Below are 27,817 nucleotides of genomic sequence, written 5' to 3'. Positions count from 1 at the left end.
TCCCCCCCGTGCGTGAGGGAACCCCTCTTACCAACTGTCTGTGCTACCGCAGGTGCTACATCCGTGGGAGACGACCTTGGACAGGTATGGGCCACTGCGGCTGCAGGCGGCCTAGCATCCCCGATCTGCTTGCAGCGTCTAGCGAGGTCTGGGGCGGTGACCTTGGAGCGGTCTCAACTACAACTCCACGGCCGCTTATGCTGCTTCCCCCCGCTGGTCTACACTCCCCATGCTGTGTCGGTGACGCCGTCTGCCGCTTCTAGGGCCGGTCCGCCGCCGTACCGAGGAGGGGTATGCCGCCGCCGCCTGTGTTTTTCTTCGTGTTGCCTGCCCCCAGACTTTTCCGCTGTTTTCCAGCAGCTCGCCCCTGGACCGGCCCGCCAGTACCCAGGTTCCCGCTGGCTGCCGATGATTCTACGAGGCGATGGCTGGGCCTGCCGTACCTTGTCGCTGAATGTGGTTCCCGCTACTGGCTTGGCTGTCCCTTCTGTTTTAACGCTGCCGCTGTTCCTGCCGCTCCTGAGCTGGTTGCTGTTCCTGTCGCTCCTGGTTCCTGCGCCTGTCCATGCTGGTCCTGCCCATGGTGTGTCTTCCCAGTCCCAGGTCCTTCCGGACAGGTGCAGTCGGCCGTGTTGCTTCGGCAATAGGCCCGACTCCGGCCTGGATGGAGGACCTGACGACTGTCCTGCGTGAGCTGACGAAGAAGAGGAAGGTGTCATCTTCGTCTTCGTCTGCTGCTGCCCTCTTCCCCTTCGACTTCTAAGGCCATAAGCCGAAGAAGAAGAAGGCTGCCTCCCCCCCTAAGAAGTCTCCTTTGGGAACTTCTAAGGGCCCGTCCCACCTCGGTGGGACGGGGGGTCCTTCTGCTGGTCCTCCTGCTCCTTCGGGAGCGGGGCCCGTCTCCCCTTCCGTAAGGAAGAGATAGACGGGGACCAGAGGAGTATCGGTTACTCTGGTACTTCTCGCCTGGTGCTAGCGGCGATGCCGCTACGCCAGGTTCTGGCTCGGTCTCTCGTTCGCGAGAGATCCCGAGTGTACGCTCTCCCTCGGGAGACCGTGCAGCCAAAGTTTCGGCGCCAGAGTTCGCTCGGCGCCAAGACCACGGCACGGAGCAGAAGGCTGGCGAGAACCGCTCAGGTGACTCTCGCCAGGCCAGCGGCCGCTCTCGCAGCGACCAGCTGGTAACCGGGGTTTTCCCCCTAAGAAGACTCCTTCGGGAACTTCGAAGGGCTCGTCACACTCCGGTGTGACGGGGGTGTTCTTCTGCTGGTCCTCCTGTTCCTTCGGGAACGGGACCCGTCTCCCCTTCTGAGAAGAAAGAAGAAGACGGGGACCAAGGTGTGCTGGCTAACCGCTGGTACACCCTCGCCTGGTCCTTGGCAGCTCTGCTGCTAAGCCAGGTACCGGCTCGGTTTCTCGTCCGCGAGAAGTTCCGAGTGTACGGTCTCCTTCGGGTGACCGTGCAGCCAAAGTTAAGACGCCTGAGTTCGCTCAGCGTCATGACCGAGGCACGGAGCAGAAGACTGTCGAGAGCCGCTCAGGTGACTCTCGCCAGGCCAGCGGCCGCTCTCGTAGCGACCAGCCGGTACCTCGGGTGGACGTGACGGTCTCTGACCGGCCACGGGTTGAGGCTGGGAAGAGGTCCCCCAGGTCCCCTCGACCGACGGTACCAGCCTCGGCTGGTACCAGCGTTTGACGTGCAGCGAGGACGCTCACCGGTCTCACCGCGAAAGCGAGCTCTGCAGGTCACCTGACCGCCGCCCCCACAGGGACCGGTGCGGATACGGTGACCACAGCAGCTCGTCTGACGCACGGGACCGGGGGTCGACGTGCTCAGTCGAGCCGCTCGCCACAGGTGAGCGGCACGGCCAGGCCTGCAGATCGATCCCCACCGCGGGTTGGTGATCGGCTGCAGCCCCCCACGTACGCTGGTCCTGCCAGCGAGCGGGGGGGGGGGGAGCGTCAGGTCTGTCTCTCCACTCCTTCAACTTCCTCGGGCTACACCGGGAAGAGCGAGGTAGCTAGGAGTGATCATGAGAGGTGCGCCGCTCACGATCCCGTCACGACGCCGCACGTGCCACGTATGGTCCTTAGGACCAACCAGGACGTACGCGCAAGTGATTGGAGGCGACCGTCAGGGGGGGAGGGGTAGCGTCAGTTATGTCTCTCCGATACCTTCAACTTCCTCGGCATACGCCAGGAAGAGCGAGGTATATAGGAGTGATCGTGAGAGATGCACCGCTCACGATCCCGTCACGACGCCGCACGTTGCCAGCATGGTCTTAGGACCAGCCAGGACGTACGCGCAAGTGATTGGAGGCAACCGTCAGGGATCTGTTGCTGATCCTTCTTCTGAAGGAGGAGGGTCTTGGGAGCTGCTCTTGTTGGAGGGACTGGACAGTCCTACTCCTCAAGACGCCTGTAACTTCCGAGATTCAGAGTAACTTTGCCCAGGTTATTGCACTGATTCGTCAGCACAACGACCTGGGGAAGGATCGCCGCTCTCCCACCAGCAGAGCCCATGTCTCTGCTCGAGTCGTTTTGGGGCCCGAGAGGGAACCCAAACCGACGGTGGGTTTGCCGCGATCGGAGCTTGCCGATTCTGTCTTGAACCAGAGTCTCTCGTCTCCGGACAAGAAGGCTCTCTCAGTTCTGGCCGGTCGATCAGCTACTTCCACCTCCTCTACTGTGACAGCGGCGTTTCTACGTGTCTTGGACACCGTATTTAATACTCCTTCGGTCCTCCTGAGAGGTTTCGACCTCGACGAGGACTGGAATGAGTCGGAGGACGGTATCGGCTCTCTCCTGTCAGGTGTCGATCAGCCCCACCCAGACGACGTTCACAGTGGCGGCAGACCCTTACCTACAGTGAGAGTTCGTAACCCTCCTCGGGAAAACGTTTTCTCCTGACGATAACGTTTTCCCAGACTCTGAGAGGCCATCGCCGCAAGGAGATGGCTGCTCCTACTCTTCTCCAACTGCTAGTTCCACTGGGAAGGCGAGCGAGTATCCAATTCCTCCCCATTCCCTCTCTCCTTACGGCTACAGAGGGAAAGGGAGGGATCCTACAGAGATTTCTCTGTAGGATCCCACGTTGGGGACTGCGCTACCGGGGGGACCTTCGGGTCCTACCTGAACGTAAGCCCCGGTCGTTGAGGAGGGATCCTGCCCCTATTCTCGATTTCTACGGGAATCGAGAGGACCACCAGTCGATATCGTTTGACGAATTCGGTGGGGGTTTCGCAGACTGCTTAGAAATTCTACTGGAATTTCTAGCGCATTCAGAGTGTTAGAGTTTCTTACGATCTCCAAACACTTAGGCGAGACCACGGTCCAAAGTGAGCGAGACGAGAATCCCCGATATGTTACACGATAATCGGGAACCTCGCCTATGCTCGAAATTCCTGGAATTTCTAGCATTAGGAAGAAGACTGCTGCTGAAAGAAGACTATCTCACATTAGGCGACCAACCTGGAATAGAGAAGAACGGACGGGAATATCCAGTTTGGCTTGAACTATCGTCTTAGTATTCTGTTCACCATTGAAGCTTTCCTTCGAGGAAGACTTCTTCACTCTCTTTGATAGAGACCGAAGGTGGTCGATCTCCAATCCTTATTTTGTTTTCTTGAAGGAAAGAATTTAGGATGGAGATCGTTGTTCAGAATCCTACAAATATACTACGTATATTAACCTCGCGACATGATCTGCTAAGCAGTTGAATGGTCCGAGGGGTAGGCGCATATCCTGGTTAGGTTCTACGGATTGCGACTTAGACGAAAGTATTCTAATTGAACTGCAACTCGGGGTTGCCTGCAACCTCCCAGGAGTTTCCAATTTCAATTTTATATACTTATGGTGTTGTCACAACAACACCATTTAAGCTTTTATATTTACCGAAATTCGTTAAGCATAAATAATTGCTCGAGCATATCTTTTATGCTCGGTGGTTCTAGCCGAACGCATTCCTTCGTGGAAGGATTACTTGGCAACTCAGGATGACGAGTCCAGCGACAGCTACTGCGTATTGAATTGCCCGAGGCATTTCAGTACCAGCTGCCGCTTCGAGATGTACGGTTGGTTATGTCTTTCTCACCTGCTTTGATTGAGTACCAACCGTATCTCTGCCCAACAATCACAGGACTTAAGTCTCTGATTAACGGGGATTCTCGCATAACATGAATGACCATCTACTGCTGTGACGCTAGTATTCATTGTCTTCGGTATTGCGAGAATTTTAAACAGAGATATCTATTCGACTCTCATCTTTCTGTTACCGCACGGTAACAGAATTCTGTAATAGTCTCTTGCTGCATCGTATCTCGATAATGCGAATGATTTTGCGGAATCTGAGTTTGTCCTCAAAATATCTTGTATTCGGAGGTGTGCAATTGTTCATTGTTCCACCCGGATTAGCAAGATGTATTGAAAGACATCGCCTACTCCCACACTTGCCAGCTCTACTTCCAAACGTTCAGCCCATGAGAAGCAGTTCTTCAGGCGGATCTCCCCTGTGTTTCATTACTGAAGAACGCCCGCTTTCACTGCACACCGGACAGCAATGAATGGCGGTTAGCGTTTTCAGTCATTTTGTAAGCACAGGTTAGAATCTTGAGATTCCTTCTCTCGATTGCAAGCTGGAAGACGTAGGTTGCATTCATTGCCTACCTTCGTCTTCAACGTCACATAGTGTTGTTTCTCCTTAAGCTGAGATTCACGTCTATGAGATTTTCTTGCCATCAGGACCTCGGTCTTTTGAAGGCAATTGACTTTCGCCTTTTGAGCTTATGCATTAAGAGAATCATCGCCGCGCCGTCCGGCATCGGTGACTAACAAATATTTTATTTGTTTGGTCTCTCAGCATAACTTTAAAGGGCGAAGGTCACGTGACTTACCCGGATGCTTGGACAACTTGCCTCTACTGATTCCGAACCAGTCAGTCGGCAGCTGTCAGAGCGCCCGAGTCAGTTACGAACTATGCTGTGGACTTAGTTCGGTTCTTACAGAGCAATCATTACTTCGTCTTAATAGCTTGTCAGTATGAGTACTGTACATAACCAAAGTCGAGAAGAGGGATAGGTCATACGACTATTCCCTTCTTTTCGTCTTAGGTAACTGCATGACTTCTCTTGAGAAGTCAAGCACAAAGGGATGGGGATTTGTGACGCTTGATTTCGTACCGATCTTCGTAGCGAAGACTCAGAACCCTTCGGTAACTGACGATTGGTTCGAGTCCTTCACAATACCCTCCCTCCCTAATGGACTTCACCGCCTCCGATACGAAGGCTATGCTGCTTTGTCCTGTGAAGGCGCGACAGAGCTGTCTGAAGAAACTCGACACCCAGGATGAGTGTGGACTCCTCTTCATCATTCTCTCGCGTTCCGCAAGACTTCTCCGTGGCGCAGGTAATGAAGGCAGGCGCCTGGTCCAAACCGGACCGCATGCACCCCCTTCTACCTTTGGGATATTGCCCACAAGTTCCTTGGATCTTTTTTCCTTGGGAACCTGGGTGGTAGCTCAACACGTTGTGTAGTTAACCCAGACCCTCGCAGGCTGAACAGCATCGAGTCCTGGTGTGACCGTAAGAATGGATGAGGAATGAGAGTGTGCTGACTCTCTCTTCCTCTTTTTCTTCCCTCTACCTCTGGGTAGAGGGACACGGTCGTCACCTGCTGGGTAAGGACGAGATGCAGGTGAGCTACTCAATAGAGCACCATCCTATCCCTTTCAGTAGGGATAGGAGTAAATATCCACCACTTCCTCCAACAAGGGGGAGGAGTGGATGCCCAATTTGAGACAAACCCATCATTTTATGATTGTCTCTTGCAAACAGGAACAAGTTCTTGCTTGCTGGTACGAAGAGATACGCTTGCCTCTCTCTCTTAGTACTTGGCCCAGAGGTCTGACCATTGATCCTGCGGTGCACACCCCGATCAATCGGACAGAGGTTTGGATCCCTCCCTTGCTCTTACGACCAGGGAGGCACTCCAGGGTTGGACGAACACCAGTCTGTTCACCCAAAAGACTCAGATTCCTCCCACCTAAGAGTGAGTCTTCCTATTGTTAAAGGACCGAGGGTTTGTATTACGTATCGGAACAAATGACAATTTGTCGAAAATTGCATTTTCCTAACTATACAAACCTGAGGTCCTTTACATATAGTCCCACCTCATGCCACCCCTCATCTGCAACTTTTTGCATGGGCCTAAAGCAAAAGTGATTGCTCGCACGATCGGACAAGCAGTTAACTACCGTTCTCCCCCTTGTTCGAAGCTTACGACCGTCCCAGCTGCCGCTAGTTACCTTCCTATTGTTAAAGGACCTCAGGTTTGTATAGTTAGGAAAAATGCAATTTTCGACAAATTGTCATATTCTGAGTGGAAGGCGTATGATACCTATCTTAGGAAACTTGAAAAGGATAGGTTAAGGAGGTCTTCCTCCAGGAGTGTTTCAGGTGTGCAAGAAATTAATGTTTCTCCTGTTAATGCTCCTAACCCTGTAGTGTTGCCTCCGGGCCCTGAAGCAGTGTCAGTAGAGAGTAATACTTTGTCCTTAATTTTGGAGTCGATTCGTAATTTAGAATCGAAAGTGTTGGCTCTTGAGAGCAAAAGTGATGTGCAGAAGTGCAGTGATACCCCTTGTGTAGTGGAGGGTGCGTCAGATCGGCCTCGTTTCGCCTTTAGGCCTGGACCGACCTCTGCTTGACGTCTCCCAGGACCTGGGAGGGAGCATGTCGAAAGCCGAAGGAGGGTTACAAGGAACCCCCACCGATCTGGCGTGCCTTCGGCAGTTACTGATGAAAATCCCCAGACTGCCAGGGAGCGTGCGCGTGCACGTCTCCTCAAGGAGTGTTTTTCGTCATCGGAGGCTTCATCCCCACGTAAAGGGTGGAGTTCTCACGGTGCTTCCCGTCCGCTGAAAAGGACGGCGCGTGTTGTTGACGCCTCACGTCATAGCTCTCCGAATCTGCGATCTTCTCCTGACAGTGCGTTCGCTGCTTTTCCGCCGCAGAAAAGGCGTAGAGAGTCTTCGGACTTGGACTCGGGTAGTTCGTGCGAGCGATACAGTCGCGCTAGAGCTCGGGAGGAGGCCGTACCTGGGAGGAGGAGGGAGGCGTCCCCTCGCCGCTCTCCTGCTCACAGGATCAGTCCCCTCCCCGGAGCAGGAAGTTTCGCCAACCAAGAGGATGATTCAGTCACTGCAGCAGCAACTTCAGGACGCTCTTGCTTCTAGAGAGTCTCTTCCGCGTCGTAGAAAGGATGAGAAGCTTCCTGTGAAGAAGTCAAGACCTTCTCTTTCTCCTCGCTCGCCTCTCTCTTCGTTCGAGTCTCTAGAGTTCGTTCTGCTCCCCAGCAGCTCTCTAGAGGAGGTGAGAAGTTCGTTTCTCGCTCTCAGGATGAGATATCTCCCGCTCGCAAGTCTTCGAATGTTCGCAAGCGAGCTGTGGACGCTGAGCGCGCTTCTGTGCAAGTGGAGCGCGCTTCCGTTGCCGCCAAACGCGCACCTGTGGTTGATAAACGTGCACCAGTGGACGGCAGCCGCGCGCTGGCGGCCGCTCGGCGCGCGCCAGCGGACGCCAAGCGTGCACTAGTGGAAGCTCGGTGTGCGCCAGTGGACGCCAGGAGTGTTTTTGTAGATGTCGAGCGCGCACCCTGTCGGCGCCAAACGTGTGGATTCGGACGCCAAGCGCGCGCTGGTGGACGCCAGTTCCTCACCACGCAAGTTCAGTGGAAGAAGGAACCCTACCTGTTAGTCATTTTTCTTCAGAGTTTCCTCCTACTTCTCCAGTTTCTGAGGAAGGAGTTAGCGATAATTTAGTCGAAGCAGAGGAAGAGCAGCAGCCAGTTCCTGTCTCATCAGACTATAAAGTTTTGATGCGTCTTCTGCAGTCTGAGTTTGGAGAAACTTTCCAACCGGAAGCCCCTCGTACTCCCCCTTCTCAATTTTCTTCTTTTAAAGCATCGAAGGCATCGGGGTTCGTTAAAATGAAGAAGTCGCTTTCCACGAAGCAAGCGTTCCGGAAAGTCCATGAGTGGATGGAGAAGAGAAAGCCTCAGGAAATCCTCTTTGGCTTTACCGCCATCAAGACTCTGCGGTAAAAGGAGGCATGTGGTATGAGACGGGAGAGGACGTAGTGTTAAACTACCAGCCTCTGCTCAGGGTGATTTCGGGAGCATCGTGGACGCCTCCAGAAGAGCCCTTCTGTCTTCATCAAAAGTCACTTGGACCCATAACGAGTTCGACTTCCATCTAAAAGGCCTCTTCAGGACTCTAGAGGTCTTCAATTTTATACATTCAACTTCCCTGCCAGATATATACTTAGCTATAGACTCCGTCGTCTCCGACAGAATTTCAAATTTCGCGGCACACGCTACCGGTAGGTCAGGTGATCTACCGCCCTGCCCTGGGTGGCAGGACTAGGAACCATTCCCGTTTTCTAATCAGAATTCTTCTGTCGCCCGGACCATCAACATTGTTGTTGGTTCCTCTCGATTGGTTTTTCTTTTTTCACCGGCAATTGATCTTCTTGACCGACTTTTGGTGACGTATCTGGATTGTTGGATTGGCATACGCTTTTGTGGACTGTTTTGTGGACTTGATTTGGAATTTTCTTTAATAATGTCTGACTCTGGAATGGTTGTGAGACGTTGTGTGAATGTAGGCTGTAAGGTGAGGTTGCCGAAAGCTTCGGTAGACCCCTCATCACGGTATGCAAGGGTTGCAGGGATATGAATTTCTTCTTTTACTAATACTTGTAAGGAATGTGAGAACTTGAGTGAGAACGAATGGAAGAATCTAACTAATTATTTAAAAAGTTAGAGAGAGAAAGAGTGAGGAAGGCTTCTTATAGAAGTTTAAGTAGTTCTAGATCTGAACTAATTCCTAGCTTGGGATCTTCCCCAAGGGTAAGTATTGCTACTTCTCCTTCCATTGCAGCCCCTTCTCCTATTGCAGAACCTGTAGATCCAGCAAAAGAACTTGCGGATCTAAAGCAGCTTCAAGTTGATGGAAAACAAAATGGCTGCCATACAAGGTAAGGCTAGTGATTATTCAGTGGACAGTGATATGAGTGTCCCCAGTGTAGTGGAGGGGGCATCTGGTCGGCTCAGCAACGCTCCTAGGTCTAGACCTCTTCCAAGCTCACATGCCCAGAGGAGAAGGAATGTCGAAAACCGAAAGGAGTTGTGGAGAATCCCCCACCGATCAGGTGTCCCTTCGCGGTTTCTGTGACACCCCGACTGCCAAGGATCGCTATTGTAAAGCGTCCTGCGTGAGTGTTTTTCGTCGTCGGATCTTCATCTCCGAGACGTGATTGGAGAGATTCCGATCGATCTCGGCCACTCAAGAGGAGTTGGAAGGCTCCGACTATTGATTCGAGCCCAGAAAACTTCCCTGAGGAGTCTCCCTTGGGAGTGAAGAAGGCAAGAAGAGCCATTCTTTCAACCAGAGTGAGAAGGAGGCAGAGGTGGAGGCTATGGACTCCTCCCCTCCTCCTTCCCCTCCTCCCAACGAGATACAAAGAGGAGGCTACAAGAGATTCATGATGGCGATGCAAGAGCAGATTTCGTCTTTTGTAGGAGTTCTATCAAAGGAGCCTCCTAGAAGGAAAGACTCTTCCCTTCCGATCAAAAGATCCTCCAGACGTATGGAGGTATCTGCCGCCAGGATCGATACTCCTACTCGAGGTGAGGTTTCCTGTACGAACCTGGATGAACCGATCAGACGTCTGGCACCGGCCAGGAGTGAGGAGTCACCCAGGAGGCAGGAGCCAAGAGCCAGGAGTGAGGAGTCAACCAGGAGGCAGGAGCCCAGAGCCAGGAGTGTAGAGGCATCCAGGCAGGAGGCAGGAGCCAGGAGGCAAGAGCCAGGAGGCAAGAGGCAGGAGGCAGGAGTCAAGAGGCAGGAGCCAGGAGCCAGGAGTCAGAGGCAGGAGCCAGGAGCCAAGAGGCAGGAGTCAGGAGGCAGGAGCCAGGAGTCCGGAGGCAGGAGTCCGGAGTCAGGAGGCAGGAGTCCGGAGTCAGGAGGCAGGAGTCAGGAGCCAGGAGGCAGGAGTCAGGAGGCAAGAGTCAAGAGCCAGGAGGCAGGAGTCAGAGACTCGTTCCTGGAGTTTATGACTCTTCTCCAAATAGGAGCTCCTCTCCTTCAGAGCATAAGAGGTCTTGGAAGGACTCTCCCTCCAAACGTGAACTTTCTCCTTCGTCTGATCGAGGGTTAGACGAGTTGTCTGATGACGAACCTCCGGCTAATGAGGGACTATCGAGTTATAAAGTCTTAGCCTCATTATTGCTTCAAGAATTTGGAGATTCTCTTAGTCCGGCGGCTCTCCTCCTTCTCCTCGTCTCTCTTTTTCGAGCTCGGCTACGGCAAAATCTTCGGCCTTTTTGAAATGAAGCCTGCTATATCGATGAAGAAGGCACTCCATTCTTTAGATTCTTGGATGGACAAGAAGAAGGAGTTAGGAAAGACGTGTTCTGCATGCCTCCTTCCAAACTACATGGAAGAGAGGTATTTGGTATGGGACAGGAGAGACTATGGTCTTTCTCTACCTGCCTCTGCAGATGCCGACTTTTCCAATTTAGTGGAGGCCTCTAGACGTCACTCCTTAGGATCGGTCAGAGCGACAAGGAGCACTTCAGAGTTGAACCACTTTCTAAAGGGACTTTTTGTCACTTTAGAGGTGTTCAACTTTCTGGATTGGTCACTCGGAGTTCTGGCCAACAAATCTAAGGATCCGGAGTTTCTTAAAAACCCAGAGATTCTCCATAGCGTCCTGTCCTGCATGGACAGGCAGTACAGGACGGTTCGGGTGAAGTGCTTCCCTTTTTGGTGCTGGTCTCCTGAAAAGAGATCAGTATATGGATCCCTATTATCGAAAGGGGTTTCTCCGAGCCAGAGACTGCTTTATTGTTCGCCCTCTATCGGATCATCTGTTTCCTTCTCAGTTAGTGAAGGATATATCTCGCTCGCTAACTGAGAAGGCGGCACAGACCTACTAACACAAACGTCCAAAGAAAGGACGCCCTGTAGTGTCGGCGATTAAGAAGGACTCTCGTCCTCCTCAGCAGCCCTTTCGTGGAGGTACAGCGGCTCGTCACCCCCCTGCCAGAAAGAAGAGCTCTGATAAGAGAGGAAGGTCTTCCTTTAGGCCCTTCAAGAAATCCAAGTGACTTGTTGCTCCTTCAAGCACCATGGGCGCCAGACTCCTGAACTTTGCAGGAGTATGGCAAAAAGGGGAGCCGACCCTTGGTCAGTGTCGGTCCTAAAGAAGGGATATGTAATCCCCTTCGACAACAGCCCTCCCCTAACATCTACGCCTCGGGAACTGTCAGCGAGGTACAGAGACCCGGTAATGAGAAAGACTCTCCTTCAAATGGTGGAACAAATGTGGGAAAAAGAGGCCATCGAACTTGTGCAGGATCCACACTCCCCAGGATTTTACAATCGCCTTTTTCTAGTACCAAAGGCATCGGGGGGGTGGAGACCAGTTCTAGACGTAAGCGCTCTGAATCGCTTTGTTCAGAAAAGAAGTTTCGCATGGAAACGTCCGCCTCAGTAATGTCGGCTCTTCGTCCAGGAGACTGATGGTCTCTCTGGACTTGCAAGAAACGCATATTTCCACGTTCCCATTCACCATTTGTCAAAGAAATATCTTCGTTTCGTAATAGAGACAAGATCTTTCAGTTCAGGGCTCTGTGCTTCGGTCTGTCTACAGCTCCGCAAGTATTCACCAACCTGATGGCGAATGTGGCAAGATGGCTTCACCTAGATGGGAATACTCTCCCTCTACTTGGACGACTGGCTGATCAGGGCCAAGTCGGAGATTCAGTGCTTGGAGGACTTATCAGTAACAAGGAACATGATAGATTCGCTAGGATTGCTCGTCACCTCGAGAAGTCACAGCTGATCCCCAGCCAGAACTTGGTCTATCTGGGGATTCAGATGGATTCTCGGGGTTTTCGAGTATATCCTTCGCGAGAAAGTCACTCGAGGTTTGTCGAGAATCTCGAGATTCTTAGAGAGAAAGAACAGTTCAGCGAGGGATTACCTGAGCCTTTTAGGGACCCTGTCCTCACTAGAAAAGTTCTTCTCTCTGGGGATGACTTCACCTTCGCCCTCTTCAGTTTTTTCCTCAAAGAGGTTGTGGAGTTGTAAGACGGGACAACTCTCGGACATCTTCCAACTTCCACAAGAGGTAAAAGATCATTTGAAGTGGTTGGATCCCTCCTCTTCAAAAGAACGAGGGCGTATCTCTTGCCCTGCAGAACCCAGACCAATGTTATATACCGACGCTTCGGAGTCGGGATGGGGAGCGACGCTAGAGCAAGGGAGGTGTCAGGCACATGGACAAAGGAACAGGTGTCCTGGCACATCAATTGCAAGGAACTAGTGGCCATACACCTAGCCTTAAAGTTCTTCGAAGAGATAGTCAGAGGCGGGTGATACAGATAAACTCGACAACACCACGGCTCTGGCTTACATACGCAAGCAAGGAGGCACGCACTCTTTCTCCCTCTATCAGTTAACAAGACACCTGTTAACCTGGACGGAAGAAAGAGGCATAACTCTCCTCACAAGGTTTGTTCAAGGGATCAAGAATGTGAGAGCGGACAGACTGAGCAGGAGGAATCAGGTCCTTCCCACAGAATGGACTCTACACGAAGAAGTGTGTCGAAGTCTTTGTCCCTGTGGGGGAGACCTCACATAGACCTGTTTGCGACGTTCCTCTCCAAAAGAATAGAGATATTTTTGCTCTCTAGTGGAAGATCCGAGAGCCTTCGCATAGACGCGTTTCTCCTGGATTGGTCGGGTGTGGACGCATACGCCTTTCCCCCGTTCAAGATCCTGGGGAAGTGCTCAGGAAGTTCGTAGCTTCGAAGAACACGAGTTGACGCTAATAGCCCCATTTTGGCCAGCCCAGGAATGGTTCACGGAGGTACTGGAGTGGATAGTGGACTTCCCCAGATCGCTTCCAAACAGACCAGATCTACTCAGACAACCCCACTTCGAGAGGTTTTCATCACAACCTCCCAGGTCTCGCTCTGACTGCCTTTCGACTATCGAAAGACTTGTCGAGAGCGAGGGGTTTTTCTCGCAAGGCTGCGGGCTCTATCGCTAGAGCCCGCAGAGCTTCGACGAGAAGAGTATACCAATCAAAGTGGAAGTCTTTAGGAGGTGGTGTAAGGTCAGAAGCTGTCCTCCTCCAGTACCTCTATAGTGAATATTGCCGATTTCCTCCTCTTTCTGAGAGAGGAATCACACCTATTTGTCTCAACAATAAAGGGATACAGAAGCATGCTGTCTTCAGTATTTAGGAATCGAGGCCTAGACATTGCAAGCAACAAAGATCTACACGATCTAATTAGATCTTTTGAGACTTCAAAGGCAGCTACTCCTAGAACACCTAGTTTGGAAATCTAGACGTGGTCCTGAAATTCCTTTCATCGGATAAATTCGAGCCTTTACATCTGGCTTCCTTCCGCGACGTCACTAGGAAATGCTTGTTCCTGGTGGCTCTCGCTACAGCCAAGAGGACGAGCGAATTGCACGCTCTGGATTCCACGTGGGGTTCAAAGGAGATGCTGCCATCTGTCTTTCCAGACAATGTTTCTGGCAAAGAACGAAAACCCGTCAAAACCGTGGCCCAGAAGTTTTGAGGTAAAAGGCCTATCTAACCTAGTAGGCAGAGAGATAGAGAGGTGGTCTCGTCTGTCCAGTGAGAGCTCTTAAATATTATTTAGAGAGGAAGAGACAGATGGGAGCTTGTCAACAAGGTCTTTGGTGTGCGGTGAAGAACCCCGAAAAGACTCATGTCCAAGAACGCCTTGGCTTTCTTTGTGAGAAGCGTTATTACGGACGGCTCACAAGAACTGCTTGGAGGAATCCTTCGGTCTTCTAAAAGTCAAGACCCATGAAGTGAGGGCAGTAGCAACGTCTTTGGCGTTCCAAAAGAATAATGTCTCTAAAAAATATCATTGAGACTACATATTGGAGGTGCAATTCAGTGTTTGCATCTCATTATCTGAAGGATGTGAGAGTGACCTATGAGAAGTGCTTCTCGCTAGGTCCTTTTGTATCAGCAGATACAGTGCTGGGTCTTGGGAGCAAAGACTGATCCTTAATTTTGTGTTTTATCGTACATAAACCCTCTTGTCAGATATGTGCTTGTTTTCTATTAGCAAGCTCACTAATGTCGCCACGGGAGCATAGTGTCATTGCTGGTAGGGGATCAAGGGTATGTATGGCTAGTAGGGGAGTAACAAAATTTTTTTTGTATATTTTGTAATGAAGTGTATTTATGTTTTCGAGTTTTTGGTTGTTTGTAAGGAGTTCGGGGATAACTCCTTACAATCTTAGAACTAACATGGATGTTAGGATCAGGTGATCGGGATCGGTTTTGTGCTCCTTGAACAAGGTGTATTGTCATGTTAGTGGAATAGCACCCAATGACAAAGGCCTTTAGGCTCTGCCGAGTAAGTGGATAAGACCCCATTGGCAGACCCACAAGAACTCTTAGCCATAGATCAATATCTCGCTGAGGCTCTTGAGGCTAAGCAGACTCCAAGGCAGTAGCCGCGAAGTCTTCAGCCTAATAAGGTAGGAACCAAGGTTTATTAATACCTACAACATATGTTGTTTACCTGTCTATTTCAGTAGCTAGCTGTCTCTTACCCACCACCAATGGGTGCTAATCAGCTAAGTATATTTCTGGCAGGGAAGTTGAATGTATAAAAATGATATTGTCATGTTACAATAAAGTTTTATACATACTTACCTGACAGATATATACGATTAATGGCCCACCCAGCCTCCCCGCAGGAGACAGGTGGAAGAGAAGAATTCTGATTAGAAAACGGGAATGGTTCCTAGTCCTGCCACCCAGGGCAGGGCGGTAGATCACCTGACCTACCGGTAGCGTGTGCCGCGAAATTTGAAATTCTGTCGGAGACGACGGAGTCTATAGCTAAGTATATATCTGTCAGGTAAGTATGTATAAAACTTTATTGTAACATGACAATATCATCTTTCTCGACTGGTGTCTTGGAGTTTTGGATGCCAGGTCAAGGAGTTCTGATACTATTAGTCTGGGGGAGCTGTCCAGTGTACTTTCTTGTATGGACAAGGCCGTCATGGATGGTTCTGAGGAGTTGCTACTCACTTTAGCTCGGGGATTCTCAAGAAGAGAGCACTCTTCTGTAACTTCACAGCCAAATCCGTCTCTCCAGCGCAAAAGGCGGACTTGCTTTTCGCTCCGTTTTCAGACCATCTCTTCCCCCAGACTATGGTTAAGGACATAGCATCGAGCCTTCAGGAGAAGGCAACGCAAGATCTTCTGGCTCAGTCTTCTAGAAGACCAGCAGCTGCTTCATCTTCTGGAGTTTCGTTTACCAAGAAACCGAAGCCCTTTCGTGCTGGATCTTCCTCGAAAACAGCCTCCCGAGGAAGAGGCTCTTCCAGAGGAAAAACCCCTGCTCCGTCAAAGAGTAGGAAGTGATTTGGAAGTCCTTCAGACGCCGGTAGGAGCCATGCTTCTTCTGTTCGCGAAAGCCTGGGAAGAGACAGATGCCGACCCTTGGTCGCTAGATGTTGTGAGGAAAGGGTACAGGATCCCGTTCTTGAAGTCACCCCCGCTATCCACAACACCGCCAAGGATTTGTCTCCTCTTATCGAGGAGAGAAACAGAAAGTGCTTTTTCGATCTGCTGGAACAAATGATCGAGAAGCAAGCGGTGGAACAGGTCTTCGACCTGGAATCTCCAGGATTTTACAACCGTCTGTTTCCTGGTGCCGAAACATTCGGGGGGGTGGCGACCCGTCCTCGATGTCAGCAGCCTAAACCTCTTCGTCATAAAGAAGAAATTCAAGATGGAGACGCCTCAATCTGTGCTGTCAGCTTTGAGACCGGGGGATTGGATGGTCTCACTAGACCTCCAAGACGCGTATTTTTCACGTCCCCATCCATCCCCAATCAAGGAAATACCTGCGATTTGTCCTGAAGGGGAAGGTATTCCAATTCATGGCACTTTGCTTCGGTCTGACCACAGCGCCGATGGTTTTCACCATTCTGATGAAGAATGTGGCAAGGCTGCTTCATCTTGAGAATATAAGGAGATCTCTCTACCTAGACGACTGGCTTATTCGAGCTTCATCGCGAGACCGGTGTCTGGAGGACCTGCACACGACCTGTCGTTAGCGAAGTCCCTGGGGCTTCTGGTAAACCTCGAAAAGTCGCATTTGACTCCTTCTCAATCTTTGGTCTATCTGGGGATTCAGATGGACTCAGTGGCTTTTCGGGCTTTTCCGTCCCAGGGGCAACAACTTCAATGCTTGGAAAAAGTGGCGACCTTTCTGGGGAAGGAAACATGATCGGTGAGGGAATGGATGAGTTTGCTGGGGACCATTTCCTCACTGGAGAAGTTTGTTTCTCTGGGAAGGCTGCACCTCAGACCTCTTCAATTCTTCCTAGCCAACAAGCAAGATCTGGAGGCGATCTTGTGTTTAACAGAGAGGTGAAGGATCACCTAAGTTTGGTGGTCAGATCCACGGAAGGCTCGCAGAGGGCTCTCCCTCAAACTTCGGAACCCCGACCTAGTGTTGTTTTCCGACGCGTCGTCCACGGGTTGGGGAGCAACACTAGGAAGGAAAGAAGTGTCGGGCACCTGGAGAGGGGAACAGGTGCCCTGGCACATCAATCTGAAAGAGCTGTCAGCGATTTACCTGGCTCTCAGGTTCTTCCAGGAAGAAATATCTGGCAAAGTCATTCAGATCAACTCGGACAACACCACAGCACTGGCATACCTAAGAATCAAGGGGAACTCACTCGCCTTCTCTTGTTTGCCATCGCAAGGAACTCCTTTTATGGGCGAAAGCGCAAGAAGTCACTATCCTGACAAGGTTCGTGTCAGGAGTACAGAATGTTCGAGCGGACCTTCTCAGTCGACGAGGACAGCTGTTGCCGACAGAGTGGACCCTTCACCAAGAGGTTTGCCAGTCGCTGTGGGACCTGTGGGGTTGTCCGCAGGTGATGTCTTCGCAACTTCCAGGACGAAAAGACTTCAGCTGTATTGCTCCCCAGTTCTGGACCCGGGAGCAGTCGCAGTAGACGCCCTACTTTGGAGTTGGTCGGTCTAGACATATACGCTTTTCCCCCGCTCAAGATCCTCGGGAAGTGATGAGGAAGTTTCGCGGCATCGGAAAGGAGCGAGGATGACACTCATCGCCCCCTTCCCCCTTCTGGCCGGCAGCCGACTGGTTCACAGAGGTGATGTCCTTCCTGGGTAGACTTTCCGAGGACTCTACCCTTAAGGAAAGATCTACTCAGACAGCCCCACTTCGAGAGGTACCACAGAAACCTCCCCGCTCTGAGTCTGACTGCGTTCAGACTATCAAGAAGTTGGCCAGAGCGAGGGTTTTTTTCAAGACCTGTGGCGAAGGCGATTGCCACCGCAAGGAGCCCTCCTCAATCGCTCTGTACCAATCGAAGTGGGCGGTCTTCAGATCCTGGTGCAGGAAGAAGGGCATTTCCTCCACCAAACCTCCTGTGAGCCAGATAGCTGACTTCCTTCTTTATCTGAGAGAGGAAGTGAAGTTGGCTGTTCCAACTATTAAAGGCTACAGGAGCGTGCTTTCTGTAGTCTTCAGGCACAGAGGACTCGATTTGACTAATAATAGAGACATTCATGATCTCATTAGATCTTTCGAGACTAAGAAGGTCATCCAGCCTAAAGTACCCTCGTGGAACTTGGATGTGGTGCTCAAATTTTTTATGTCGAGTCACTTCGAACCGCTTCATTCAGTTTCTTTCAGGAATCTGACGAAGAAAACGATCTTCCTAACCGCTCTGGCGACGGCGAAGAGGTTAGCGAAATCCAGGCCATTAGCAAGCAGATTGGGTTTTCAGACAGTAATGCGATTTGTTCTTTAAGTCCCACGTTCTTAGCAAAGAACGAGAATCCTCCAACCCGTGGCCGAGGACCTTTGAAATCAAAGGGTTGTCAGAAATAGTGGGAATGAACGTGAGAGATTCCTGTGTCCTGTCAGGGCTCTAAAGTTCTATCTGCAGAGAACTAAAGCTTGCAGAGGTTCGTCTGACAATTTGTGGTGTTCAGTGAGGAAGCCTGATATTCCTATGTCGAAAAACGCACTGGCGTTCTTCATCAGAAGTACGATTAAAGAAGCTCATGATAAGTGCAGTGATAGTGATTTGAAGCTTCTGAAAGTGAAAGCTCACCGAGGTGAGAGCTATTGCTACTTCGGTAGCTTTTCACAAAAATATGGCGCTCAAAGAAAGATATTTTGAATGCCACATTTTGGAGAAGCAATTCGGTGTTCGCTTCACACTACCTGCGGGAGGGGGTAAAAGTGACATACGAAAATTGCTTCTCCCTCGGACCATACATTGCTGCAGACACTGTTTTTGGGGGCAGGAGGTAACACTCATCCTAATCCTTTAGGGATTAGGGGGGTTTTTTAACTTGTGTTTTATGGTTGTGGGGTGACCGCCTGGGGCGGGTCTCCCTTCCATTAGCTTAGTTAAGTGGGATACCTTTGGTAAACTAAGCCAGGTGGTGGTATTTTTGTCTCGTTGCCCTCAGTAGTATGGTCCATGGTCTAGTCACGTCGTGGTCTCGGCCCCTGTTGACAGATCATCTGGAGTGCACCAGCTCATATGGTCTCTACCTTGCTGGCAACTCTAGTAGCACAAGCAGAACTTACGTGGCAGTAATCACGAAGCCAGCTATGCTAACAGGTAAGGAACCAAGATATCAAATATCTGCATATATGTGTTTCCTAAATCCTCTATTCTGTCTCTCCCACCACCAAAGGTGGGATTCAGCTATATATATATGACAGGTAAGTTGCATGAACAAAATGATATTGTAATGATACAATTAAGTTTGTTCATACTTACCTGGCAGATATATATAATTAATTACCCGCCCACCTCCCCTCAGGAGACAGTGGAAATAAAAATTATGAATAGAAAATGGGAATGGTTCCTGATACCCGCCTCCCAGCGGCGGGAATGGGTACTAACCACCTGACTCCCACTACGTGTGTCGTAAGTTTTAAATTCTGTCGGTCGTCGGAAATTATCAGCTATATATATATCTGCCAGGTAAGTATGAACAAACTTAATTGTATCATTACAATATCATATTTTTCATAATCTTATATATATATAACCTATTACTGGCACAAATTAAAAGCTATTCTCTTTATGTCTGCTAATTCCTTTAGTCCTTACTGTTTGTTATCGCCTACTATTAGGAATTATTGACCGCTAAAATGAATTAACTTAGTATATATCTGGCCACTCTTTCCTGCGACCTGCGATTGAAGTTTAGCATTAATCGGCTTACCAGCATAATTATATCTCACTTGCAAATATTTTTCAGTTATTGTTTTAATCAATAAGTGCAAGTGATTGTCCAATGGTTGAGTATCATACATGTGATAATCGAACTCTGAAAATATTCTTTTGTCTTTGTAAGCTGCCAATACTGAACTAACTAATTTATGGAAGTTAACTCTCCCCAGTGTTTTGTTGCAGGACAACATTTCCCTTATATTTTTTCTGCATGTATTGTATATATCAATAACATCATTTGATGGATACACCAATTTTCCTTTGGTTTTTAATTTGATAAGGGTGTGACGAAAATTAGCGTCTGTTAATGTTAATGCATCAGTGCAGACCTCACTCTGTAAAGACTTTTTTTTTTAAACTTAAAAACAACAAAGCCTGCAAAATAAGCTACTATTTTATTTGAACATTTTGACAAGTGGTAATGGTTTGGAATATAATCATAATCATTGTCATCTGAATATGCTTCTTGAACTTCTAAAACTCAATGTCTTGAAACTGCAACCTGCTCCTTTATGCTGCTTGAAGCAGTTAATATGGCCACCGACTCTGATGGCATTAAGTCATTATGTACAAGTAGCCTTTTGTAAGTAGCCGAAAATTGTCTCGCTGTTGGATTATCATTATCGCCTCCCATACTTCTTACTTGACCAAAGAATAGTTCAATATGATCCTGACTGAATTTGTAGGTCATCAAAAATTGTAAAGGCCCACCATCTGATGCAATACAGGTTTCGTACAGAATCTGAAGACTTCGTATGCAATAGAGAAAGCCAATTAAACCAGTTTTCAATCTTATTTTAAGATGTCTTTACTATCCTGAAGTCTCAAAGATCTGATATATGTTTCTGCTTTTATTAGAAAATCTTTAATATCACTTGCATTATTCTTCTGAATTGGTCTTTTAAATCCTTTGGTATTTAGATTTTGAGAATTTGATATGTCAAATAAGGTGTTGAATACCATAATAAATTCAATAGTAGCTTCACTTCCCTCAAATTCACTTATTTTTTCATCAAGGCAGTATAGTTTCAGTAAACGTGTTAACTGTCTGTGGATAAAATGGAGTACGAAATTATGTGTACCGTACGCAGAAGAGGACGCACACAAGAAAACTAAAAGAACGAATTAAAATAACATAGCGTATCAAAAATAAAAGAGTATGACACCTTAGTCATCGCAAGGTCGCGTACCTACGGTCGACCCAGGGATTCAGTTGCCAGTCCCAATATGGCAGCCAGCGACCTGAGTGGCTTCACTTATCCCGCAGCAAGGTGTCTCCTCCCGTTATTCCTCCAAGGCTCAGACAGGCTATGTCATCAATTTCAGCTTCGGGCCTACCGACAGGACTTCAGGTGATGGCTGCCCCTGATCATTCTCTGTCAGCCATCCAGAATAAGTTAGACAGCATTTTGGGCTTTATTCTATCTGCGACGCCCCCTATCTAACCTGTAGAGAACTTATCACCCATTTCTTCAGCCGAAGAAGAAGAGAAAGGAGAAGAGGAGGATAAAGAGTCTTCTCTCACTGCCTACAAAGCCTTGCTTTTTTACTTTGTAGACAATTTTTCGGATTCATTCTCGCCAGTAACCCCCCCGTCTCCAGTGTCTTCTTACATGAGGGACAACCAGGAAGACTCCAGGAAATTACCGAAACTAGTACTGTCCTTTTCGGCTCGAAAAGCGTTTAAGGAAATTAACCTTTGGCTTAAGGATAAGAGGGATCAGGGCAAGGTCAACTTCTGCTTCCCTCCTTCTCATCTTTCAACTAGGAGACACTTGTGTTACGAAACCGGAGAAGCTCTCTCTGTGGGTGTGTCTGCCTCCGCCCAGAGAGACTTCTCCGTGCTTATTGACTCGTCAAGAAGATCGGCTTTCAACTCAGCCAAGATAATGTTTACGGCGTCAGAATTAGACCACCTCATTAAGAATATCTTTAAGGTATTCAAAGTTTTTAGTTTCCTGGACTGGACAGTAGGAGCCTTGGGACATAAACTGAAGAGCTATTCAGTGTTGAGTGAGGAAGCTTTTACAGACATTTCGGGAGTGATCTCCTGTTTAGATAAGGGGATTAGAGACGGTTCCGCGGAATTAGCCTCTCTCTTCATGTTAGGTATCCTAAAGAAGAGAGAACTATGGTGTTCTTTTACATCCAAGGGAGTATCTCGTACCCAAAAGTCTGCCTTGTTGTATTCACCCTTGGATAAGAAGCACCTGTTTCCAGAAGAGACAGTAGTGCTAGTTGCCTCCGAATTGCAGAAGAAAGCAACACAGGATCTTCTCTCGCATTCCACTAAACGGACTAGAGAAAATATCCCAAGTGTACGCCCCTCGCCAACCAGCCGAGGACAACTCTTTCGGGGCAGGGGATTCGGTAGATATTTCCCAAGATCAAGGGACAGAACATGTTTCACCCTTAAATCTATTAAAAAATCCTCAACCAACCCCTCGACCAAGAAGTAGTGTATCAGTCCTTTGTGCGCCAGTAGGAGCGAGGCTCCATCAGTTTTGGGAAGAAAAGAATGGGAAGCAAGAGGGGCGGAACCTTGGATCGTAAAGGTTTTAAGAGAAGGATACGATATTCCGTTCAAGAGAAAGCCACCGTTATCAGGCTCTCCGATAGCTTTGACAGCTTACTCAGAAAATTCAAAGAAGTTCATTGCCCTTTCGGAAGAGGTTTCATCTCTCTTGCAAAAGAAAGCAATAGAGTTAGTAGAGGAGCCACTAACACCAGCGTATTACAATCGTCTGTTCGTTGTCCCAAAGTCATTGGGGGGATGGAGACCCGTATTGGACGTAAGCACTCTGAACCTTTATGTGCAAAAGACAAAGTTGTTCCGATACGTAATATACAAACCTTTCGGTCCTTTAATAATAGGAAGGTAACTAGCGGCAGCTGGAACGGTCGTAAGCTTCGAACAAGGGAATTCGGTAGTTAACTGCTTGTCTGACAGTGCGCACTCAGCGCGACTGGGAGGTGAAGAATCACTTTTGCTTTAGGCCCAGGAAAAAACACAGTGTGAGGGGTGGCATGAGGTGGGACTATATGTAAAGGACCTCTGGTTTGTATAGTTAGGAAAAATGCAATTTTAAATATCTAACTTCCCTGGTAGTTACATATATATAGCTTTATCCTGCCAATTCGTCGCGCGCACGGCAGAAATTCAAAATTCGCGGCAATCGCAGATAGATGGTCAGGTGATCATACCTGTGCTCCCTCTACCCAGGTACTTGGAACCATTCCCATTTGTCCTCAGAAATTCCCTGCCGTCGTTCTAGCAACATGTTGGAAATTCGCTCTAGTACTTTGTTTGGGTTTGCTTTGACTACAAATTGAAGTACCCATTGCTTGGTTTTTTGGTTGATGGCTTTCGCTGATATTGGATTTTCCTTGATTTCTTTTTCACACGGATAAAATAGATTTTGTTGGTTTCCGACTTGGACAGTTTATTTTAACTTGTTTTCTGGATTTTCAAGATGGCTGACTGTTGTTAGAATGTGTGTGAAGGGGTGCAAGACCCGGCTTCCAGAAGCTGTTCTTGATCCCCACACAGTATGTAAGAAATGCAGAGTGCATGTGTGTACATTTGATAGCAGATGTAATTAGTGTGAAAGTTTGTCGGAGAGAGAGTGGAGAGAGTATGATCGCTATGTGAGGTGATTGGAAAAGGACAGAATTAGGAGAGCTAGATCTTCGAGTGTTCTGTCAGCTAGGTCTTCTGATAGTCAAGTCCTTTCTAACTTGTCTAATACTAATATTCCTGATCCTAGCCCTAAGGTAGTAGTACCAGACCCACCTGCGAAGTCGGAGGTAAGTGAGCCTACTATGAAGGATATTATGGCTGCTATTTCTGCCTTGGGTGTTAAAGTGCAATCCCTTACTTCGGTTAGGGAAGTGATGTGGGGGGCAGTGCGTGGTTTGCATCGCAAGTTCGGGGACAGTGCTAGTTCGTGTCTGTCATGCTCCTAGCCCTAGACCTCTTCCATGCTCCTCAACCCCTAGGAGAAGGAACGTCGACAGGCTAAGGGAGGTGAGAGATGTTGAACAGCGAGCGGACGTCCCCTCGAGCGATCCTGTTGACGCATCCCAGGACGCTCCCCCTCGCCACAGGAAAGGCGAGATGAGGAAGTGTTTGTCATCCTCGGACGACGCAAGACCCAGACGCGGTTGGCGACAACCTCAAGAATCGAGACCTCTCAAGAGACGCAGGTCACCCTTTTATGTTCCAGCAACCCTCTTGTAGCAATTGGAGCTCTCCGGAGAGATTCCTGTCAGAGGAGGACGACGCGTCCACGCCTAAACAGAGGTGTAGGACGCATAGCTTTTCGGAGGAAGAAGACGTGCACATTGCGTCAGTTCACGCTTCTCCCCCTCCCCCAAATTGGGAGGTGTCGCAAGGGGCGTCCCCACCTCTTCGCCAGAAGACCCCAGCTAGAGTCTCCGAAGCTGTAGACGTACGTGCAGTGCCATCTCCAGTTGTTCCCCAGCAGCAAGAGGCACCGCAAGCAGCGTTCTTTTCAGAGCTTCAGCAGTCCATTACGTCTCTGTTTGACGTTTACAAGTCGCAAGGACTAAGAGAGGGAGCACGCAAGAAGGAACCTAAGGACGTCAACAGACCCAGGAAGAGGATAAGACCGGAGTTAGGACAGCGAGATGCTAACAGCCAGCAAGACGCGGACTCGCTGCAAGTTGCAGCGCTCATAGACGCTCCCTCGCAGCAAGCTGGACGCGTGACGGGAGGTGACAAGGATCGTGATGCTCCCTCGCAGCATGCTGTATATATCACAGCAGGGTCCTCAAATCCCCTCTCTTGCCCCCTTTACTCTTGTTAAGCATTTCAGTCATTGCAAATCTCTTTAGTCCATGTATATTTTGTAATTCTGAATACTATTTGTGACACCATCTGATACATTGTTTCTCAGTTCAGAGGTTACCCCACATCTTTCCCAGAAGACCACATGGCCACTGTCTTGAACTGTACTTTGCTTCCTTTTTTGTCACCACAAGGGTTGTTTGTTCCGACACTGCATACAAACCTTCGGTCCTTTTACAATAGGAAGGTACTAGCGGCAGCTGGATAGGTCGTAAGCTTTCGAACAAGGGGTTCGGTAGTTAACTGCTTGTCCGACAGGCGCGCGCGCGCGACTGGGTAGGTAAACAAACCAAACTTATGCTTTCCGGCCTGCTGGCGTGTAGACGTGTATCATCGCTCTCTGCCCGCTTCATCGTCGTTGCTTTCGCATGGTTGTGTTTTTCTTTTTCTATTTATCTAGTGAAACTGAATTGTAAGTACAATCATTTCATATTTATTTCCATTGAATTCAATTGTGAATCAAAGGATCTTGGTTTCTCCACGCCCTCCGATTACCCGAGTGCCGGGACTGAAGGGCGTAAGTGCGGGAATTCATTTTTCCCAGAAATGATCCTCGTATTGTGTATGCTCGGTGCCGAGGGCGGGAGAGCGCTCGCTCCGAGCTTATTATTTTTTTTTTTACCTGTATGCTCGTTGCCGAGCGAATGCGCTCGGCACGAAAACTTATTCTGAATGGAAGTGGAATCGCAAGTACAGTATTCTTTTTCATTGTTCCGATACGTAATACAAACCCTCGGTCCTTTAACAATAGGAAGTAGCTAGCGGCAGCTGGAACGGTCGTAAGCTTCGAACAAGGGGAGAACGGTAGTTAACTGCTTGTCCGATCGTCGCGCGGCTGAGAGGTAAACAAATCACTTTTGCTTTCGGCCGTGCGGAGATAGGACGTGTTCGTCATCGCTCTGCCCGCTATTGTCGTTTGCTTTGAGTATTCAGCCCTCTTTCTGGTTTATTTGAGTGTGGATGAATTGTAAGTACTTGTGCATTTCTTATTACATTGATTATCATGAGTGATCAAGAAATGGAGATTTCGCCGCGCCCCCCAGTCGCCCGTAGAGTGTGTCCCGGGCTGGAGGGGCATAGATGCGGCGGATTTAGATCTTTCGTGGACGTAGATCCACATGAGGTTTGTACTCGTTGCCGGGGGCGAGAATGCTCCCGGGACGAGCCATGTATTACCTGTATGAATTGGTCCGAGGCGCAGTGGGTTCTGTACGAGGGCAGGAAGAGACTTAGGCCTCCAAAGAAGTCATCGGAAAGCTCTCCAGTGACTCCTTTGGTAACTGACACTTCGTCTTCCTTCCTGCCTCCCGGTCAGCCCCCACGTTTCGCGCCTTCCCCTGCGGGGGGGGTAGCGGAGTCCTTCTCCTCACTCGATCCGTCGAGTGTGGAGGAGGGCGCCCGCTACCCGGACGTCCAGTTGTATTCGGGGTCTTCCGTCCGCTCTGGGTGGGGTTCGTCTCCCCCCAGGCGCGAGGGAACCCCTCTTACTAACCCGACTGTTGCTTCCGCAGATGTGCCACCAGTGAAGGACGACCTTGGACAGGTGTGGGAGTCACTGGGACTGCAGGGAGTGCCAAGTATTCAGGGTTGATTGAGCGGTTTGGCGGGGTCGGCAGTGGTCACTCATGGTGGTGGTGACCACTACCACTACCACTATAACAACACCAGCCTATGACATGCCGCCGCATCTTGTGTATACGCCGCATGTAATGACGGTGACGCCTACAGCTGCGGTGCACAAACCCATTACTGCTGTGCCAAAGAGGACGGTGCCACCGCCACCTGGTTTCTTTGTGTTGCCGACCCCGGACTTCCGCTGCCCTAAGAGTACCCCACTAGACCTGCCGCCAGTGCCAAGAATGACGGTAGCTGCCGACAGGACGCCTGGCTCTCCTGTGGTTCCTGCCGTACCTGCCGTACCTGTTGCTGTCCCTGCTGCTCCTTTTATTTCGGACGCTGCTGTTCCTGCTGTTCCTGTACCTGTTTCCTGTCGCTCCTGCTGTTGGTGGTGCTGCTACAGTCTCAGGTTCTTCGGACAGGTGCAGTCGGGCCCTGTTGCTTCGCAACTGCCCCGGCTCCCTCCTGGATGGAAGACCTGACGTCTGTCCTGCGGAGCCTGGCGAAGAAGAAGAGGAAGGTGTCGTCGTCGTCTTCGTCGTCTTCTTCGTCGTCTGCTGCCTCCTCTTCCCCTTCGACTTCTAAGGCTACCAAGCCGAAGAAGAAGAACGGCTGCCTCCTCCCCCCCTAAGAAGACTCCTTCTGGGATCTTCTAAGGGCCCGTCTCGCTCAGGCGATTCGGGGAGCTCTTCTGCTGGTCCTCCTGTTCCTTCTGGGAACGGGGCCCGTCTCTTCCTCTGCAAAGAAGAAGACGACGGGGCCACCAAGGTGTACCAGCCTCGGCTGGTACGTCCTCACCTGGTGTTAGCGGTTTCTGCCGCTAAATCAGGATCCGTCTCGGCCGCTTCTTGTTCGCGAGAAGTACCGAGTGGACGCTCTTCCACGGGAGACCGTCCAGCCAAAGTTTTGACGCCCGAGCTCGCTCGCTGTCAAGAGCCGCGGCGCGGAGCAGAAGACTGGCGAGAGTCGTGCGACACGACTCTCACCAGGCCAGTGGACGCTCTCGCAGCGACCAACTGGCTGCTCGGGTTTGACGTGACGGTCGCTGACCAGCCACGGGTTGAGGCGAGGAAGGGGTCCCCGCGGCCGTCGTTACCAGCCACGGCTGGTACCAGCGGCTCGACGCGCTGAGAGGACGCTGGCCGTCTCACCGCAACAGCGAGCCTAGCAGGTCACCTGACCGCCGCTCCCATAGGGAGGCCGGGCGGAGACGGTAACCAGCAACAGCTCGCCTGACGCTAGAGATCAGCGTCAACGTTCTCAGCCGAGCCACTCGCCCCAGGCGAGCGGCAAGGCTAGGCCTGCTGCTCGATCGCCACCGCGGGTTGACGATCAGCAGCAGCCCCCCACGCACGCTGGTCCTGCCAGCGAGCGAGGGGGGAGCGTCAGTCTGCCTCTCCTGTACCTTCAACCTCCTCGGGCTACACCGGGAGGAGCGAGGTACCTAGGAGTGATCGCGAGAGGTGCGCCGCTCGCGATCCGCTATGATGCCGTATGGATCAGGCACGGTTTTCTAGGACCGACCAGAACATACGCGCAAGTAGTTGGAGGTGACCGTCAGGGGTCTGCCGCTGTTCCTCCTTCTGAAGGAGGAGTATCTCGGGATCTGTTCTTGCTGGAGGGACTGGACGGTCTTACTCCGCAAGACGCAGTTACTCCCGAGATACAGAGGAATTTTGCAGAAGTCATTAAGCTGATTTGTCAGCATAATGACCTTGTGGAAGGATCGCCGCTACCACGGCGAGCCCACGTCCCTGGCTCGAGTCATTTTTTGGGGTCCTAAGAAGGAACCCAAAATGATGGTGGGGCTGCCGCGATCGGAGCTTGCAGACTCGTCCTGGATCAAGTCGAGAATCTTGTCTCAGGGCGAGAGGATTCGCTGAAAATCCGGATGGTCTTCTAAGCTGCTTCCTCCTCCTCTACAGCGTCAGAGGCGATTTTACGTGCCTTCGAAGACCCGATAC

General features: G+C 50.1%; 1 protein-coding gene across 1 annotated transcript in view; it reads left to right on the top strand.

The window, feature by feature from the left end:
* Positions 1–27,817, top strand: part of LOC135223631 (exostosin-2-like) — a gene marked incomplete in the record, with an annotated part of 647,541 nt that overhangs the window by 51,416 nt on the left and 568,308 nt on the right.

The sequence above is a fragment of the Macrobrachium nipponense genome, chromosome 10 (assembly GCF_015104395.2).
Source record: "Macrobrachium nipponense isolate FS-2020 chromosome 10, ASM1510439v2, whole genome shotgun sequence".
NCBI lineage: Eukaryota > Metazoa > Arthropoda > Malacostraca > Decapoda > Palaemonidae > Macrobrachium > Macrobrachium nipponense.
Note: the sequence above shows the minus strand (reverse complement) of the source record. Positions and strands in the feature narration are given on the sequence as shown.